Below are 16,039 nucleotides of genomic sequence, written 5' to 3' on the forward strand. Positions count from 1 at the left end.
TGGCGGCCATGATAAGCTTCATGCTGCTGTGTGCACAAAGCACAGAGCAGCAGGGACAGTGAGAGCTCCTATTCACCCTGATAGAGATCTATCAGGGTGAATAGGACAAGGGTTCTAGTCCCTAAGGGGGCTAAATGTTAGAAAAAAATAAAAAAAAGTTAAAAAACAAATAAAAACAAAACAAAATATTAAGTATAAATTAAAAAAGATTTACAAAAAAAATACACATTAACAATAAACATTAATTTTCAGCAGATTTGTGTAGGAATTTTATTTATTTTTTCAAAAAAGAAAATTTCCAGAATATCGGTATAAATTATCGGCTATCTGCCTGAAAGTTCACAAATTATCGGTATCGGCCCTAAAAAAAAAAAAAAAACAATAATCGGTCGATCCCTGATATCTATGGCCAAAAAGAATTCCCCCTGCTCCAGAGAAGCAATTACGGAACGAAGGGATTCCATCTGAAACCGCTGGAGGCGGAGGAACTTGTTCAGCAGCTTGAGGTTCAGGATTGGGCGCACCGAGCCCTCCTTTTTGGGGACCACAAAAAGGTTTGAATAGAACCCCCTGGAACCTTTCTGCTGGGGAAACGGGAGAGATGACTGCCCGGTCCAGGAGGGACTGAATTGCCTGGGATAAGGTAGCTGCCTGCTCGGGGTCCCGTGGAAGACTGGATTGAAAAAACCTGTCTGGGGGAAGAGACAGGAACTCGATCAGGTATCCCGAGCGCCCAAGCGCCGGACCGCCAGATGTCCTGGAAGAGGAGCGGGCGGGGGCACACCTTCAGGCTGAGGCCTGCTTAGCCGCAGGGGGTCAAGCGGCCTGATGTCTGGGACACCAGGACGTTTTTTTGCTTCGATCCTGGGAAGGAAAGCAGCCGCCCCCAGCAGAGGAACTCGCTGCGGGGTGGGAACTAGCGAATCTACGAAAAGGTCTGCCACGCGAGAAACCTGACCTAACGTGAGAGGCCCGCTTGGCCCAAGGCTGTGGGAGATGGGTGCTCTTGCCAAATAATTTCATCCAGCCGGGAACCAAAGAGACGGGTGCCAGCAAATGGGAGACCGACTAAAGAACGCTTGGAAGTCGCGTCCGCTGCCCACACCTTCAGCCAAAGCTTGCGGCGTAAGGTGACTGCAAGCGCCGAAGAGCGCGCAATGAGGGCACCAGCATCCAGGGACTATTCGCAGAGGAACTTCCCTGCATGAACAATGATGGGAGGTCCTGAGCAGGGACCTCGGATACTAAGTCCTGGCCCAGCTGGCTGCCCCACTCGGAGATTGCCTTTGCAACCCACGCGGAGGCGAACACGGGCCTAAGGGCTGACCCCGTGGCTGCAAAGAGGGACTTCGTCAAGGATTCCATCCGACGATCTTCAGCGGACTGAAGAGAGGATCCATCAGCTATCGGAAAAGCTGTATTTTTGGCTAGCCGTGCTACAGGTGAGTCCACCTTAGGAGGGGATGTCCACATGGAAACAGTCCGCTGGAAAAGGATATAGGATGTTTAGTTTTTGGGGGGGGGGGGGGGGGGGGGCGGAAAAACAAATGTCTGGGTGATCCCAAGCCTGGGAAACCCTGCCGAAAAATCATTATGGCGAGGAAACACCTTTGAGGCCAGTTTCAACGGAAGACGGACACCCCCCTCCTTGCTGGGGGGAATAGTCCTGCACCCAGAAGGTGTCGCGGATGGCAGCAATGAGGCTGGGAGGGCAACTTAGAAGGCTGCTCCAAATCCAAACATGGTCCACTCTGGAACGCTTTTGTGAATGCCGTACGCTGATGGAATCACCAGGCAGAATTTACCTGGGGGGGGTGCATCTGAGGGAGGTGCAGCCGGCGGATTCTCAACCAAGCGATCCACTATAGATAGGGTGGATTGGGAGATTTGAGCAAGGTTTTCCACCGCCTGAGAGAGCGTTTTGGTCCAGTCGGTTAACTCAGATGCCAGAGGGGGAGCAGCGGTATGGGCTGACGGGGGCCCTGCCTGAGCATCTGACGTGCAGACAGAATCCTGTTGCCCGCAAGAGCATTTAACCTGACATATAGAGCAGGCATAGTGGACAGCTATTGGCCACAGAAGAACCCCAGGGGGATCAGACATTATGAAAACCAGAGATATCTGAGGCTGGAGGGATACAGTGACCTGAGGAGAGGATTAACAGCTCTTACCAGGACCAGGAGATGCCGACAGAGAAAGTCCGGAGAGAACTGGCCGAGCGCTGAGGCGGAAAGAATAGGCCCCGCCCCCTCAGATCCTGCATCCCTCCAGAGCCGCATGTGTGCGTCCATTAAACCCCGCATTGCTGGAATCGCCCCCCGTCGTGACCCCTGGTACCCCTGCTTGCTAAAGCAGCGCCATATAGCAGGCGGCCGCCCGAACATTATGTGAGCAGGAGCACCGCCAGCCCTAGCTGAGAATTGGCTTATAAGCGCTCCTGTGCGCTTGGCTCCGCCCACATGCGATCAGGTGTGGCCCATGTCTGTGCCCCAGCGCTAAACCACCGGCGAAGTTCTCAGGAAGGCACATGCAGCAGCTGCGATAATAAACTGTATTTTCTGGGGCCCAGAGTAGAACGCTTGCTGCTGCTGAGATTAACCCCTTGCAAGAGAGGTTGAGCGGCGGCCGGGGAGGGCTGCCCTGGTCCACCTTGTCTTCTTGTGGGGGAGGCGGCAGCGTGGCGAACAAACGCTGGCGTGCTCCCCCAAGAGAACGAGGAGGCGAGGCGACCACTGTTTCGCACCAAAAAGAAGAGAAAAATTACACTAAAATAAAGTCTTCAGGAGCTTCCCGGGGAGAAGCTAACAGCTTTTACTAGTGTCAACGCCTCCTAGAGGACATAGCTATACCCACGGTTCCTGTGTCCCCCAATGAATAAGGGCAAGAAAAAATTAATAAATTATAACCATATCACCTTGCCCCCCCCCCCCCAAAAATAGGATAGGACTGTTCTATTATGGGCTGGACGTTCCATAAAATGCGGAATGGGGTTTTTGCATGGTATCGAGTATCGCAATACTTTTTTATGGTATCGAAACCAAATCAAAATTTTGATATCGTGAAAATCCTAATATGTAGTGCTGGCTCATTACTGTGACCTGCGTCTCATCTTCTCCAAGTTTTTTTTAAAAATTATAATTATATATATTTTCAATTTGGCTCCTAAATTTCTCAGTTTAGGAGTCAATGGCTCCTGTTTATTTTTTTTAGTCTGGAGCACTGCAGTCTGTTAATGGAACACAGGGAAAAATCTGCACTTTTTTCACTTGCACGGCTCTCCATTAATTACTATTGGAGTTCCCAAAATATCCAAACTGTGCTCTGCTATTTTCTAAAGTCCCAAAGAAGTAAATGGAGTGCATACTAACGCACCTATCTGTTCTTGGATAATAATGATTAGGACCTAACCTGGGTAAGGTTTATTAACAAATACCTAGGAAGGCAATATGACCTATCTTGACCCAGGTGAATTTTAATACTTCACTTTTATTATTATATATATTAAAATCTGAATTACTAAGTGAGTGCTCATTTTATTTACCTTTAACAACTATTTTACAAACCAAAAAAATACTATATTAAAAAAACAGTCAGCACTCCACTAGAGAATTGAGATGTTAAACGGGGCGTGGAGGGGTGCACTACCTCCCACCCTATTACTTGTAATGCAGGGCAATGCCGTATTACTTACTGCAGGGCTGTTGACAACTGAATGTTGTTGTCAGTATGGCAGGAATGGGCAGCAATGGGTGTCGCCACAAGTTTGGAGGGTTAAATGCACTGTTTAATGATTGACAGGACCTTTGTCCAGTAAGATTGGCAGCAACTAACTGATTTGACCTATTGCCTTAGTTAGCACACACCCACAAGGGTGGTTCAAACCTTGATGCCTGTCGCCTCCTACAAACGTCATCAAGTCCGCACTGCGCAAACGGAGTTGCGCAGACACTTAGGCCAAACGACCCAGAGTGATTCCAGTGCGCATGCGCTGCGCTACATTCAGGTGCGCACGGACTAAAACCGATGCCGGGAGCCTGCGCCGATAGGAGCTACATTCACACTTAGGGTCCACTCACACATCCACAAGTGTTTTGCGGATCTGCAAAACACTGACACCCGCAATGCGCGATCCGCACATCACAGACACTAAAGTAGAAAATGCCTCCTCTGGTCCACAATTGCGGACAAGAATAGGACATGTTCCATTTCCCTCAGGAACGAAACTGCGGATCCCGAAAAAGTGGATGCGGATCCAAGAAAATGTGGATTCGCATCCGTTCCAGCCCTATTGAAATTGAATGGGTCCGCAAATTGCCGAACAATTGCGGACCCAAATTACGGACACGCAAATGGACCCCCAGAGTCAGCAGCAGAGAGGCTGCGCTGAGGAAAGCTGCGCCTGGACTTAGAGGGAGCGGCGCTCACAACAGGGGCGAGTGGCTGGAGAGCTATACAAATAAGTGCTGCAGAATAAGATATTGAAGTTGATGTCAATTGTTAAATAGACACTAAAAGTGCTTTAAGGGGGATTCAGACTAATGTGCAGCACAGGAAAGGCTGCCCCCGTATTTCATCTACAGCCCTACACAGGCATATTAGGTCAGATAATATCAGAAAGTCGCAAGCCAGTATATATCATTGTTCTTAAAGATACAGTGCATCACTATAGAATTACACGTACCCTCAGAGTAGGGTCCATTCACATGTCCGTTGTTTCTTTCCTGATCTGTTCCGTTTTTTGCGGAACAAATCTGGACCAGTTCTGTACCCATTCATTTTCAATGGGTCCTGAAAAAAAAAAAAAAATTAAAAAAAAAAAATCGGACAGCACAATGTCAGATTTTTTTTCAGGACCCATTGAAAATAAATGGGTACAAAACTGGTCCAAATCTGTTCCGCAAAAAACGGAACAGATCAGGAAAGAAACATAGCCTGGGAGTCCCAGACTATGAGCTGTGCGCTACGATTGGCCAGCGCTGCAGCAAGGGACAACCCTAATACAAAAACTCTGCCCAGTACAAAAGAAGGAGCTGCAGACACCGGAGCCTATACCGGGCGAACGGAGCGGCGCCCAGACATACTAGTAAGTGCAGGGGGACCCCTGGGCGCCGCTCTGCCCACTGATATAGTTAGTTTTTAAAATAGTGAAAGGTCCTCTAAAAGCCCCTTATGGTCTCCGCCATGATGGGCCCTGAAATGTCTGGAAATTGACGTGTCCGTCTCGGTGTTAATGCTACTTATATGAGATGTTTTGCCAACATAGATCTTAGGGCACGTGCATTGTATAGCATAGGCGGTGCAGGTCCATAAAAACTATGGACCAAAGTGTCTTTAATATTCCTACCTCTGCGGTAGGTGACACTGGGTTTTTATGCGATTACTGTCCTAATATCGTTGTCTGCCCACAGGATATGCCAGTGTTTTTTCGGGATGCGAAAAACCTGATTGTTATTGGCATCAAAAGGTGCCTATACATCTGACCTTATATTCCTCAGGGACCTTGGGCATAGCTTTTAACAGTTCAATCCGGTTAGTGTTGCTTGCCTTAGCATAGGCTTGATGCAAAACCTTTTTGGGGTAACCCCTTGATCTAAAACGGTCATACAGGGTCTTGCTCTCTTTTGCAAGACTAGCATCGTCCTAACAATTCCTGCGGGCTCTTATGTATTGTGCCACAGGTATTGTAAGACGGGTCCCAATCTCTAGATAGGAGCAGGTCCCAGAGGTGAGACACATATTTTACATCATATCATGCAGACGGGACAACACCTTCAAATAAAATATTGTGCCGCAGTCCAGGTGCAAGCTACAGCCGTAAGCAAACCATGAGGCCACAGGGATGCAGCTATCATGACAAGGCAGGAAGTCAGGAGACTACCGCATTTATTGGACTATAAGGTATCCACTGATCAGATATTGGTGACCTATCCAGAGGGTAAGGGCACTTTCACACTAGCATTAATCTTTTCCGGCACCGAGTTCCGTCCTAGAGGCTCAATACCGGAAAAGAACTAATCAGTTTTATCCTAATGCATTCTAAATGGAGAGAAATCCGTTCAGGATGCATCAGTTCAGTTACTGAACTGCGTTTTGGACGGAGGAAATACCGCAGCACGCCGAGGTATTATCTCCACCCAAAATTCCAGATCAGTTGCCGGAATGCGGCATTAATTTACATTGAAATGTATTAGTGCTGGATCCGGCATTAAAAATACCGCAATGCCAGATCCGTCCTTCCAGTCTGCGCATGCGCAGACCTTTAAAAATGTGAAAAGAAAATAGAAAGGGATCCGTTTGTCCGTATGACAAACGGACAGACAGATCAGTTCTTGCAATGCATTTGTGAGACAGATCCGGATCAGTCTACAAATGCTGTCCGTTTGCGTGAAGATTGCTGGATCCTGCAGGCAGTTCCGACGACGGAACCGCCTGCCGGATCACTCTGCCGCAAGTGTGAAAGTAGCCTAAGTCATCAGCCAAAAAAACTACAAGAAACCCCCTTTAAAGTCAGTGGATCCCGGAGAGATCTGTGGAGGTCACAGACAGCACATGTTGGTGTTTCACTGCCCTATCCAGTGAATAGGGGATGACTAGTAACCACAATACCCATTTAACCCTTCACACATCATGGGGCAGATTTATATAACCCCATGCAAGAGAGCTGTGGCAGTTGCCTTTAGCAACCATTCACAGGAGCCTCAGGTTGGTTGCTATGGGTAACTGCCCCCATAGCTTGTTACACAGGAGCCCTGTGCACACCATGACCTCTACTTCCGGCCGATGAAAGTACGTCCAGACCGGAGGGGAAGGGGGGATTCCCGCCATGACCCCCCTGCACGGGGGTCGAGACACCGACCACAGACCCGAGCCTATGGTGTAACGTGGAGGGCGCCGGTGTAACCAGTCTACCGCCTGACGAGGAGATGAAGACAACCCCCCTCAGACTGCTCCCAACCACCGCACTGCAGCCTGTGCGCCCGTGTGAGGGCCGCCGTACTCACCCACCCCCGCTGGGTAGAGGACGTCTGGCTGGATGTGCCGCTCCTTCTCTTCCTGGAAGGTTAACGAAAGCTCGTCTTGTCCGGTGCGGCTTTGGCGCCCGAGCTCCGTCCGTGAACGTACACGAGAGAACGGAACACTCCACTACTAGGCCGCACTCACGCCGCAGAGCAGCTCGCTGGGCCCAGCATGCACCACGGCGATAGGGGCGGGGCCAGCGTGCTCAGTCAATCAGGAGGAGCGGCTGGTGACGTCACGTGGTGGTGGGAAAGGCTGGCTGAGGGCTCAGGGCTGGGGCTAGAATGGAGGGAGCGATAGGAGGTCCTCCTCCTGGAGGAGTCAGTAAATGGAGGGGTGATAGGAGGTCCTCCCCCTGGAGTCAGTAAATGGAGGGGTGATAGGAGGTCCTCCTCCTGGAGGAGTCAGTAAATGGAGGGGGTGATAGGAGGTCCTCCCCCTGGAGTCAGTAAATGGAGGGAGTGATAGGGGAGGTCCACCCCCTGGAGTCAGTAAGTGGAGGGAGTGATAGGAGGTCCTCTCCCTGGAGTCAGTAAATGGAGGGAGTGATAGGGGAGGTCCACCCCCTGGAGTCAGTAAGTGGAGGGAGTGATAGGAGGTCCACCCCCTGGAGTCAGTAAATGGAGGGGGTGATAGGAGGTCCTCCCCCTGGAGTCAGTAAATGGAGGGGGTGATAGGAGGTCCTCCCCCTGGAGTCAGTAAATGGAGGGGGTGATAGGAGGTCCTCCTCCTGGAGGAGTCAGTAAATGGAGGGGGTGATAGGAGGTCCTCCCCCTGGAGTCAGTAAATGGAGGGGTGATAGGAGGTCCTCCTCCTGGAGGAGTCAGTAAATGGAGGGGGTGATAGGAGGTCCTCCCCCTGGAGTCAGTAAATGGAGGGAGTGATAGGAGGTCCTCCCCCTGGAGTCAGTAAATGGAGGGGTGATAGGAGGTCCTCCTCCTGGAGGAGTCAGTAAATGGAGGGGGTGATAAGGGGTCCTCCTCCTGGAGTCAGTAAATGGAGGGGGTGATAGGAGGTCCTCCCCCTGGAGTCAGTAAATGGAGGGAGTGATAGGGGAGGTCCACCCCCTGGAGTCAGTAAATGGAGGTGGTGATAGGGGGTCCTCCCCCTGGAGTCAGTAAATAGAGGTGGTGATAGGGGAGCGGGAGGTCCACCCCCTGGAGTCAGTAAGTGGAGGGGGTGATAGGAGGTCCTTGCTCTGAAGTCAGTAAATGGAGGGGTGATAGGAGGTCCACCCCCTGGAGTCAGTAAATGTTGGGGGTGATAGGGGGTCCACCCCCTGGAGTCAGTAAATAGAGGTGGTGATAGGGGAGCGGGAGGTCCACCCCCTGGAGTCAGTAAGTGGAGGGGTGATAGGAGGTCCACCCCCTGGAGTCAGTAAGTGGAGGGGGTGATAGGGGTCCTCCTCCTGGAGTCAGTAAATGGAGGGGGTGATAGGGGTCCTCTCCCTGGAGTCAGTAAATGGAGGGGGTGATAGGGGGTCCTCCTCCTGGAGTCAGTAAATGGAGGGGGTGATAGGGGGTCCTCTCCCTGGAGTCAGTAAATGGAGGGGGTGATAGGGGGTCCTCCCTCTGGAGTCAGTAAATGGAGGGGTGGTAGGGGGTCCTCCCTCTGGAGTCAGTAAATGGAGTTGGTGATAGGGGGTCCTCCCTCTGGAGTCAGTAAATGGAGGGGGTGATAGGGGTTCCTCCCTCTGGAGTCAGTAGATGGAGGGGGTGATAGGGGGTCCTCCCCTTTTCTATCCATGTACCCTAATAATAACTCCAATACTAACTCTAACCATAATACTAAAGCCTCATGCACACTACCGTTGGTTGTTTTGCGGATGTTGCAAAACACGGATACCGGCCGTGTGCACTCTTTATTATGCAGAACGGAACAGCTGGTCCCTAAAAGAACAGTCCTGTCAGTGTCTGTAATGCTCTAATGTTCTATTTTTTTTTTTGCGAAACAGTCATACGGACATGGAATGCACAAGGAGTTGTTTCCGTTTATTTTTATTTTTTGTGTGGCCCCATTGAAATGAATAGTTCCACATATGGGCTGCAAAACAAAAAAGCGAGCATATGGGGGGGCATTATAGAACTCGGATAACCCCTTTAATACTAATACTAAGCTATATACTATATATCTGTACACACGGCATGTATTATATGGTAAAATGGATGCGGTGGGTATTGATATATAGCAGTGTACTGGTGTGAGGTGTAGTCTATACCTACTGTATATACAGGGTAGCCCGCCTCCAGCGATAGTATGACAAGATGAACAAGCAAGTGGATTGTATTTTTTTTTTATTACCCACAAGTCAGAAAAGATGCTAAAAGTGGTCCCCGTTCACGTCTACGTGTCTTTGGGCACGTCGGATTAGGATGTCTGAGACTGGATGATGCTGCAGAAGAAAAAATGTTCTGCTTTTTCCAACAAGATGGGGCAACATTCCGCACCTCATAGAACTCACTGGCACGGGTTCATGAACCGTTTTTTTGAGAAGCAAACTGTGCGCAATGGGTTATGGCCACCACGTTCCCCAGACTTGTCCACGTGCCATTTTTATCTGTGGTAAAATTTAAAGGTGTTATCGGACCCCTGAAATTCCCCCCAATATGCCCAGGCCCCTCACACAGAACGCCCCCCCCTCCCCCCAATGCCGGATGTTTTTATCCGCGCACTGGGAGAAGCAGCGGCCGCTGTGCGGGCTTCAGAAGTGTCCGCTAATAATCTACATCACCTGGATGAACTCAAGGAAAACATCACAAACACTAGTCGCAGTAGGAGTGGGCGATATAGATGATATGCAATATAAACAATATAAATTTGGCCAACGATAGAGATTTAATTTATATCACAGTAGAAAATGGCATGCGCCGCTCTCGGCACGCACCATGTTCTCCTGAGCCGGCACAGTGGAGAAGGAGGGAGTCCCTCCCTCCCCATTATATGCGGCTGCCACTGACCACCAATGAGAACAGAGTAGGAGGAGGAGGGACTGTGGCAGGTCCTAAGGGGTTAATGGCCGGCATATGCAGGCTATGTTTGTATTCAGGCATATTAACTATATTCATTGGTGGCGCAGTGGCCACAGCCCCTCTCTTCTAAGTATTATATTAATTGCGGCCCCCCCTCCACACGATTAAATAATTGGTGGCAGTAGCCCCAGGGTGGCAGCTTCGGATCGGAGCCCCAGCAGTGTAATCGCTCCGATCGGTTACCATGGCAGCCAGGACGCTACTGAAGCCCTGGCTGCCATAGTCATCTCCCTGCTGCTGTGTGCACTATGCACAGGGCAGCAGGGAGAGTGTGAAGTCCTAGTCACCATAATAGAGATCTATTAGGGTGAATAGACAAGGGTTCTAGCCCAAGGGGGCTAAAAGTTATCAAATAAAAAGTAAAAAAAACTAAGAAAAAAAGTTTAACCCCCCCGAAATATAGAATATATTGCGATATACACTCACCTAAAGAATTATTAGGAACACCATACTAATACTTGTGCATTGCGTGAAAATCGCAGCATGCTCCTCTTTGTGCGTTTTTCACGTAACACAGACCCCATAGAAATGAATGGAGTTGCGTGAAAATCGCAAGCAAGTGCGGATGCGGTGCGATTTTCACGCACGGTTGCTAGGTGACGTTCAGGAAATTTTGGTTTCATCAGACCAGAAAACTTTGTTTCTCACAGTCTAAAAGTCCTTTAGGTGCTTCAGACAGGCTTTCATGTGTTTAGTTTTTGTTTTGTTTTTAAAGAGAAAAGGCTTCTTTCTGGCCACTCTGCCATGAGAAAAGGCTTCTTTCTGGCCACTCTGCCATGAGAAAAGGCTTCTTTCTGGCCATTCTGGAAGACCTTCTGGAAGTCTCTGCCATCTGCACCAGCTCTAGGAAGAGTCCTGGTTATTCCAAACTTTCTCCATCTAAGAATTACGGAGGCCACTGTGCTCTTGGGAGTGCAGATTGATGGGGTAAACTTTTTTTTTTTTTTTTTTTTTTTTTTTTTACACAAGGCCACAACATAACAAAGTGTGAAAAAAGTGAAGGGGTCTTTAGACTTTCTAAATGTACTGTATATCCTGGGTCTATCCATGATACAGAAAAAAGTGTAGAACTGCACAAGAGGATACGTTCATCATAGCCTGCAGATCAATGTCACCTGCAACAGTAAAAAGACAACTCTGTCTCACAGGCAGAGTTACAAAGAAAAACATGCTTAAAATGCTGCTGTCTTCTCTTGGCCAAAGCACATTCAAAATGGAAAACTGCTCTGTGGCTAGAGGAATCAACATTTTATTTTTTTTTAAACCACAGACGCGGTGTCCTGCAGGCTTGAGAGGAACCATCCAGCTTGTTATCAGTGCAGTTCAAAAGCCTGCATCTTGCACATCTGGAAAGGCACTATAAATGTTGAACGGTACATAGAGGGTTTAGAGCAGATGCTCGCATCCAGCCGTCTCTTTCAGGGAAGACCTTGCATATTTTAGCAAGACACGAAGAAGGGTCCTGGTGCTGAACTGGCCTGTCTGCAGTCCAGACCTTTCACCAATAGAAAAATTTGGCCTATAATGAAAATTAAAATCTGGCAAAGAAGACCTAGGACTGTGGAGCAGCTAGAATCCTACATCAGACAAGAATGGGACACCATTCCCCTCCGAAACCTCCAGCAATTGGTTTCCTATCTTCCAAGACGTTAACAGAATGTTGTTAAAAGTGGAGGGGATGCTACACAATAATAGAAATGGCCCGTCTCAACTTTTTTGAGAAGTGTTGCTGCCATCAAATTCTAAATGTGTTATTTTTTTCCATAAATTGTAAAATGTCTAATTTTCAACATTTGATATGTGTTCTACTGATCTAGTGTGAATAAAATGGGTCTATGACATTTGCAAATCTTCCCCTTCATTTTTTATTTACAGTTTACACAGCGTCCGGACTTTTTTGGAATTGTGGTTGTAACCAAATATATATACTGCACAGTAAATTATTTTTCTCCTGGCCCCTTTGTATAGGAAAGTGCAGTCTGCTGCATATTACTATATAGTAAAAAAAAAAAAAAAAAAAAAAAAAAGAGAGATAACATCTTTTCCTAAAAATACTGGTTGGGGTAGAATCCATTTAGGTCTGAACCAAACTGCAACAATGACTGCAACATTGCCCCTTCCCATGTCTTTCTTTTTACCTACCCCTCCTCCTCTGAAAGCAGCGTTGCCCCCTCTTCCCATCACTCCCCTACTAACAGCAGCATTGTCCTTCTTTTTTCTCCTCCCCCTCAGACAGCAGCACTGACCCCCTTCCCCTCTCTCCCCAATTGGCAGCAGCATTGTCATTTCAATATTTCCACCTCTTTCACTGGCAGCAACACTTCTCCATTTCCCCTAACCCTAGAACTATCCAGACTCCTCTCTTCAGATCATGTATTTTCTCCCAATTCCCCCTAAACTACTAGGTGCAGGACCTGTGGTCAAGTGGCTAAGATGTCATTTGGCCCCCTGACTGACCAGCCCACCGGTAATCTGTTCTTTGGAGTTATCAGTCTAGGCCACCTCATTGTGTCTGCGTGCCTGTTGCCCAAAACAAAAATGACAGTGCCAATACCCATATAGTCAAGAAGCAAATGAATATACTAGTATGGGCAGACCATAAAAAAGATGTCAGACTTGATGACTGACACAAAATATGTGTCAATTTCAAGGTATTTTCTTTGTGGGAGAATGGAGCCCACAATAGTTCTCTCCATAAGAGTGAAAGCGTGCAAGATTCCTACTGATTATTTGTGGGAGACATAACAGGATCTGCCCAGAAGTGAGACCAGGATAGAGGGACTGTCTGTTGTGCAGTCATTTACAAGAAGGTACCAAATCGGCAGGCAGAAGAGTAGTCAAAAGAAAGCAAAGGTCAGGGCAGGCGGCAAACAATCGTAATAAAAAAAACAGGCCGGGGTCAGGGCAGGCAGCAAAATATCAAAGTAAAAAAACCGTCTGGGGTCGGGGCAGGCAGCAAAATATCAAAGTAAAAAAAACAGACGGGGTCGGGGCAGGCAGCAAAATATCAAAGTTAAAAAAACGGCCAGGGTCGGGGCAGGCAGCAAACAATCACAGTCAATAAAAAGGCCAGGGTTGGGGCAGGAAGCAAACAATCGTAGTACAAAAACAGTCCGGAGTCAGGGCAGGCAGCAGTCAAAAAACATAGTCCATTAGTCAAGCCGAAGTCAAAACAGAGAAAATCAATCCGAATAGCAGGTGCGCACTAAGATGGTACTTGCACGCTGCAGGGGGCTTCACCACTACATTATTGTGCAGCAGAAGGAGATTTTCCTGTGATAGTCTCTCGGATGGAAGATGAGATAACGGGAAAAGGTGTACCTGACAGGATGTCTCCCTCATCCCTCACATCGGAGCGCTGCGCATCCACAAAGATTCTGGTTGGTATCGCTTTTATGATCTTTTTAACCTCATAACTAATAGGTGTGCTTTGTGCGGAGTCATAGCGCTGTCTTGCAGTGACCTTAATGCGCGGTGATAGGGGGTAAGGCACACTGCGGACTCTAGATGTTACTGGCGCTGATAATAGTCTCAGAAACTTCCAGACAGATGGTAACCTGGGCAGGATGGGTCAGCACCTCACCTGGTGTTCTGGTGGGCTTTGATATGTGATGTTCCTTCTCTACCTCTGCTGCAATGATGGTAGCGGCAGGTGGTGTTTCCGGCGGTAGTGGTGGTCCACCCTGCAGTCGATGGAATCGGCCAGTTTCCTGTCTAGGTGTTTCAGACGGTGATGTTATAACCGGCATTATACCTTCCAATCCTGCTGTCAGATGGTGTGTGGTGAAGCCAGATGTTGTTGGCTTCTGGCCATACAGGGGCCTCTGGGGATGATAGGTATGTCTCTGGGGCTGGAGTATTCCTCCAGCCCCCGTAGCAGCCATTTGGGCACAAACCCAAAAACAATATATGGGGGTAGGGGGTAAAAAAATAAGAATAAAAGAGATAAGAAAACTCGCGCTCAAAGTGGTCAGCTTTCTCTCTCCGCAATCCTCGCCTCACACTCACTGTTCTCACCCAGTGTCCCATGGACAGATAAGACCAAGATCAACTTGTACCAGAGTGATGGGAAGAGAAGAGTATGGAGAAGGAAAGGAACTGCTCATGATCCTAAGCATACCACCTCATCAGTGAAGCATGGTGGTGGTATTGTCATGGCGTGGGCATGTATGGCTGCCAATGGAACTGGTTCTCTTGTATTTATTGATGATGTGACTGCTGACAAAAGCAGCAGGATGAATTCTGAAGTGTTTCAGGCAATATTATCTGCTCATATTCAGCCAAATGCTAATGTTCACAGTGCAGATGGACAATGACCCAAAGCATACTGCAAAAGCAACCAAAGAGTGGGAAAGAAGTGGAATGTTCTGCAATGGCCAAGTCAATCACCTGACCTGAATCCGATTGAGCATGTATTTAACTTGCTGAAGACAAAACTGAAGGGAAAATGCCCCAAGAACAAGCAGGAACTGAAGACAGTTGCAGTAGAGGCCTGGCAGAGCATCACCAGGGATGAAACCCAGCGTCTGGTGATGTCTATGTGTTCCAGACTTCAGGCTGTAATTGACTGCAAAGGATTTGCAACCAAGTATTAAAAAGTGAAAGTTTGATTTATGATCATTATTCTGTCCCATTACTTTTGGTCCCTTATCAAGTGGGAGGCACATATGCAAACTGTAGTAATTCCTACACCGTTCACCTGATTTGGATGTAAATACCCTCAAATTAAAGCTGACAGTCTGCAGGTAAAGCACATATTGTCTGTTTCATTTCAAATCCATTGTGGTGGTGTATAGAGCCAAAAATGTTAGAATTGTGTTCATGTCCTAATATTTATGGACCTGACTGTATGTATATTATGTATAAAAACAAAACTAATGTTGGTAACACTGAAATTGTACTGACCCACAGAATGAAGGTAACATGTCATTTACAACGTGGCACGGTGAACATAAGAAAACCCAGCTCAAAACTTGCAGAATTGTTGCTTTCCACATACACCCCCCCCCCCCACCACAAAAAAATAAAAGTTTGTCAATAAATGATATGTACCAAAATAGTATTAAAAAATATAACCCGTCCTGCAAAAAACACCCTCATACTGCAAAGTCAGTGGGGAACTGGGAAATAATCTGGTGATGGGTGTTGAAAGGCAGGGGGTAAAAAAAAAAAAGCCAAAATAGACCACAATGAATCCAGCCCTTAAAGGGGTTGTCAGGGTTCAGAGCTGAACCTGGACATACCTGCAATTTCAACCAGCAGCCCCCCGAATATGAGCAGGGCAAAGGCATTTTATGAAGATCCGGTGACGTATCGGGCTCCCCGCAGGGTAAGCTAGGCAGAGGTTTCTGCCTAGCAGTGAGCCCGGTGACGTCACCGACACTGATGGGCGGGCTTTAGCGCTTCCCACAGCCTGTAAAATGGCTAGGGCAGCACTAAAGCCCACCCATCAGAGCCGGTGACGTCACCGAACACACTGCTAGACAGCAGTGTGTTATTATAAAAAACCTTGTCCTGCTTGCGAGCAGGAGACGGTGCAGTGCGTGCCTTCTCTTCATACAGCTGATCGGCGGGGGTGCCAGGTGTCGGACCCTCGCAGATATGATATTGATGAACTATCCTGAGGTCCTATAGATAATCAATATTAAAAGCCTTGGAAACCCCTTTAATAAATGTGAATGCAACCTAAGAGGAGGGCCCTGTATATGAGAACTACAAGTCCCTGCATGTCCAGGCTATGATTATGGGATATCAGTAGACATTACAATGTGAGTATATAGGAGAACCAAAACTCCCAGAATGTCCAGGCTATTATTATAGGATATTAGAAGACATTATAGTGTAAGAATATAGGGGAACCACAGCTCCCAGCATGTCCAGGCTATTATTATGGGATATTAGAAGACATTATAGTGTAAGAATATAGTGGAACCACAACTCCCAGCATGTCCAGGCTATTATTATGGGATATTAGAAGACATTATAATGTAAGA

The 16,039-nt window shown here is 47.9% G+C and overlaps 1 protein-coding gene across 3 annotated transcripts in view; it reads right to left on the reverse strand.

Moving 5' to 3' along the window:
- LOC122921748 (RNA-binding protein 25-like) overlaps positions 1–7,213 on the reverse strand; it is a 28,001-nt gene extending 20,788 nt beyond the window's left edge. The window contains exon 1 of one of the 3 annotated variants that reach the window (XR_006387062.1): positions 7,002–7,213. The gene's annotated coding sequence lies outside the window, so the exon portion shown is untranslated. The remainder of the gene's footprint in view (positions 1–7,001) is intronic. The other 2 variants (XM_044271961.1, XM_044271960.1) reach the window with 2 other exon arrangements.
- Positions 7,214–16,039: the final 8,826 nt, after the last annotated feature.

Source organism: Bufo gargarizans, chromosome 11 (assembly GCF_014858855.1).
Source record: "Bufo gargarizans isolate SCDJY-AF-19 chromosome 11, ASM1485885v1, whole genome shotgun sequence".
Classification (NCBI taxonomy): Eukaryota; Metazoa; Chordata; class Amphibia; order Anura; family Bufonidae; genus Bufo; species Bufo gargarizans.